The sequence below is a fragment of the Scomber japonicus genome, chromosome 17, assembly GCF_027409825.1.
Source record: "Scomber japonicus isolate fScoJap1 chromosome 17, fScoJap1.pri, whole genome shotgun sequence".
Taxonomy (NCBI): Eukaryota; Metazoa; Chordata; class Actinopteri; order Scombriformes; family Scombridae; genus Scomber; species Scomber japonicus.
Window position 1 is genome coordinate 1,063,305 of NC_070594.1, and position 4,265 is coordinate 1,067,569.

General features: G+C 44.4%; 1 long non-coding RNA gene across 1 annotated transcript; it reads right to left on the minus strand.

The window, feature by feature from the left end:
* Positions 1–1,303: 1,303 nt before the first annotated feature.
* LOC128377382 (uncharacterized) lies at positions 1,304–2,027 on the minus strand. The gene is made up of 2 exons (XR_008323312.1): positions 1,900–2,027; positions 1,304–1,594 (listed from the first exon to the last, which is right to left on the minus strand). It is a non-coding gene; the product is annotated as an uncharacterized LOC128377382 (long non-coding RNA).
* Positions 2,028–4,265: the final 2,238 nt, after the last annotated feature.

The window sequence follows — 4,265 nt, forward strand, 5'->3', positions numbered from 1 at the left end:
CTTCCTCCCTTCCTTCCTCCTTTCCTTCCCTTCCTCCCTCCTTTCCTTCCCTTCCTCCCTCCTTTCCTTCCTTCTTCCCTCCTTTCCTTCCTTCTTCCCTCCTTTCCTTCCTTCTTCCCTCCTTTTTCCTCCTTTCCTTCCTTCTTGCCTCCTTTCCTTCCATTCCTCCCTCCTTTCCTTCCCTCCTCCCTCCTTTCCTTTCCTTCCTCCCTCCTTTCCTTCCTCCCTCCCTCCTTTCCTTCCTCCCTCCTTTCCTTCCTTCTTCCCTCCTTTCCTTCCCTTCCTCCCTTTCCTTTCCTTCCTCCCTTTCCTTTCCTTATTCCCTCCTTCCTTCCTTCCCTTCCTTCTTCCCTCCTTTCCTTTCCTTCTTTCCTTTCTTCCTTCCTCCCTCCTTCCTTCTTCCCTCCTTTCCTTCCCACCTTCCTTCCTCCCTCCTTTCCTTTTCTTCCCTCCTTTTCTTCCCTTCCTCCCTCCTTTCCTTCCTTCTTCCCTCCTTTCCTCCCTTCTTCCCTCCTTTCCTCCCTACCTTCCTTCCTTCCTTCTTCCTCCCTCCTTTCCTCCCTACCTTCCGTCCTCCCTCCTTTCCTTTCCTTCTTCCCTTCCTTCCTTCCCTTCCTACTAAGTCCCTCCTTTCCTTTCCTTCCTACCTTCCTTCCTTCCATCTTTCCTTCCTGCCTGTTTAAGGCTTAATGAAACACAAGAAAGAGATGGGAATAGCTTCTGTTGCTGATTTAAATATGTTAGGAAGGGAGGAAGGAAGGATGGAGGAAGGAAGGAAGGAAGGAAGGAAGGAAGGAAGGAGGAATGAAGGAAGGAGGAAGGACGTATGGATGGAAGGATGGAAGGAAGAAGGAAGGAAAGGAGGAAGGAAGAATGGAAGGGAGGAAAAAAGTACAAGCAGAGAGAAAACAGAGTTCATGTATGTACCAGTGGAAGGAAGGAAGGTGGGAGGGAAGGAGGGAAGGAAGGAAGGAAGGAAGGAAGTGTATGTACCAGTGAAAATGAGAAAAAGAGAGAAACACTTGTTCTATTAGTTGAAGTGTGATGTTAAAGTTGTCCAGAAGAGACTTACCTTGGTTCAGGATGTTGTAGTTTACCAGAGGATGAAGGAGGATCACTTCCTTCCTTCCTTCCTTCCTTCCTTCCTAGATAACAGATATTAACTCATATTAACTTCATGACTGTGGCTGTCTGTCCTTTCTTCCTTGATAACTGTCAAGTTATGTCATCTTCGACCACAACTTTGCCCAAACTTGAAAAACTGCTTTGTTGACTTTAAAAAGGATGCAAGGGACAACTCAACTCCATTCCATAGTTTTATTTTTATTTTCCTTGAAGGTGGGTTTGGTTTTGTTGGTTAACAGGTCAGAACAGATAATGGATGGATCAGGGTAGGGTGGAGTAGATCAGGGTAGGGTGGAGTAGATCAGGGTAGGGTGGAGTAGATCAGGGTAGGGTGGAGTAGATCAGGGTAGGGTGGAGTAGATCAGGGTAGGGTGGAGTAGATCAGGGTAGGGTGGAGCAGATCAGGGTAGGGTGGAGTAGATCAGGGTAGGGTGGAGTAGATCAGGGTAGGGTGGAGTAGGTTGATAATCTACGATAACAGAAAATGTGAATTAGTTTCAAATCAATCAATAAACATTTTCTTCAAAAGATTTCTAAATAAATGTAAATGTACAAATGTAAGTAATAATTCAAATTAACTTAAGTCTCATTTGTTACATTAACTGAAAGTATTACAGTACATTTTCAATCATTTAACTACTCCATAAATAATATATATAGGCAATAAAGTAAATCACTTAAATCATGATACAACCAATTCAACTTAATTTACTTTGCCTACAAATTTCACAAAATATCCACAATTAAAGTTTGATTTCCCCTACCAGTTGCTACCAGTTACTACCAGTTGCTACCAGTTGCGTCCTTCGGTCAACCAACAGTTGCGGTCGTGTGTGAGGTGAGAGGGCCTGACTGAAAGTGCAGACAAACATTTCAAACCTCCTGGGTGTGCAGGTGAATGTGGTCCACTTCCTGTTCCTGTTCCTGATTATTTTGGTATTTTGGCTCTGGGGTCGCCCTCTGCAGGTTTGGAGGGATAGGGTTCTTTTTTCCTTTTTCTTTTCCTTCTCAGTTGACACAACAGTGTTCATCAGACATTTACAGATTTCTCTGGTAGGATTCTCACCTGCTGAACTCACTTCAGGTCAACTTACAGACACTTTCCACCTTCATGTGTAGAGGAAACACTGGGAGAGAAGAAGCTGCTCATTCTGCCTCGTCAGTCCTGCTGTCTGTGAGCATTTGATCTGAGGACGCTGTCACATCCTCATACCTTCACAGTCCAAGTCTAAACAACATCAGAGTGACGTGAAAACCAGTCTAACCAGTCAGTGTCAGAGAAATCACACATCACATGTAGTTCATTGATGATCAAGGTGAACATACTCAGAGTTGATTGAACTGATTCAGATCAGCTGTTCTGGAACCGGATACTCAGAGTTTCCATCTCAGAGTAAGTCAACTCAGAGTTCAGGGTTAGACTCAGAGTTTGTTGAACCTCCTACCTGGAAAACCCCCCAGCTCTGAGAGTAAAGAGCCTTCAGATGACTTTAGTTGTGATCTGGAGCTTTATCAATAAAGATTGATAGATTGATGATTGATTAACTGACTTCACATTAAACTGAACACAGACATTAATCAGTGGACTACATTTCCCATGAGCACTTACTGCTGGACTGCTCGGGGTCGAGCACGAGGACGGCGACCTCGGCGTCATCCGATTGGTCGTTGAGTCGGTGACAGTCAGCTGGAAGACGTATGAGCCCGGCTGCAGGTTGGAGAGCCGCACCTGGTCAGGTAGATCAGTCTGCTGCAGGAACACAATCAATAACACACAGGACGATCAGTCACTCAGGGTCGGGAAGATTAAACTAAACTACTAATCTATAAAGTAACCAGGTTCCTCCTGTTTATACTGACTAGTAGTATAAACTGAGTCTGAACAGGAGGAATAAGGCTCAGTAGTAATAAGAGTTGGTAAGATGATGAATCCATAAATCAGTTAAACTAGATTTAAAAGCAGCATCAGGTTTGTTAAAATGTACATTTAGTATTTTTGTTGGTTTTCTAGATAAATTCAGACTGAACTCCGCAGCAAGACATCATGGAGGTTACGCCCAGTTCAATATAATCAATATATTAAAAAAAGATCAATAAGAGAGTCAAGGAAGAAAGGGTGGAAGAGGAAGGAAAGGAGGAAAGGAGGAAGGAAGGAAGGAAGGAAGGAAGGACATAAGGAAGGAAGGAAGGAAGGAAGGGAGGACGACACGAAGGTTATAGATAAATTCAGACTGAACTCCGCAGCAAGACATCATGGAGGTTACGCCCAGTTCAATATAATCAATATATTAAAAAAAGATCAATAAGAGAAAACTGATCAATGTGTAATTAAGGTTTTATTGTTTTAATAATTGTTTTATAAATGGATGAATACAGAAAAAGACCTTAAACAGATCTTAAAAACTAGTTTTAAACGTCATCTTTTATTAGTCAGTATGAACAAGAGGAACGAGGGTCAGTGATAATAAGAGTTGGTGAGATGATGAATTCATAAATCAGTTCAACTAGTTTTAAAAGCAGCATCACTGGGTTACACCATAGGACACTGGGTTCACCATAGGACAATGGGTTCACCATAGGACACTGGGTTCCCCATAGGACACTGGGTTCACCATAGGACACTGGGTTCACCATAGGACACTGGGTTCACCAAAGGACACTAGGTTCACCATTGGACACTGGTTACACGATAGGACACTGGGCTCAGCATAGGACACTGGGTTACACCATAGGACACTGGGTTCCCCATAGGACACTGGGTTCCCCATAGGACACTGGGTTCCCCCATAGGACACTGGGTTCACCATAGGACACTGGGTTACACTGGTTACACCATAGGACATTGGGTTCCCCATAGGACACTGGTTACACCATAAGACACTGGGCTCAGCAGGTTGTGGGTGTTTTACCTCCATGGTGATTCCAGCCGCTCCGTCCTTCTGTTTCCAGCTGTAGGTGCTGATGTGAGCGTCGTCCAGCGGCAGACTCTCGATGCCGTTGAGCGTCAGCGTCTCTCCGGGCTGAACGACAACGTCACGACCTGCGATGGCGATGGGAGGAGCCTGCCCACCTGGAGACAGTGATGAGACAGTGATGTCACAGTGATGTCACAGTGATGACAGTAAACTGAAGATCTTTGT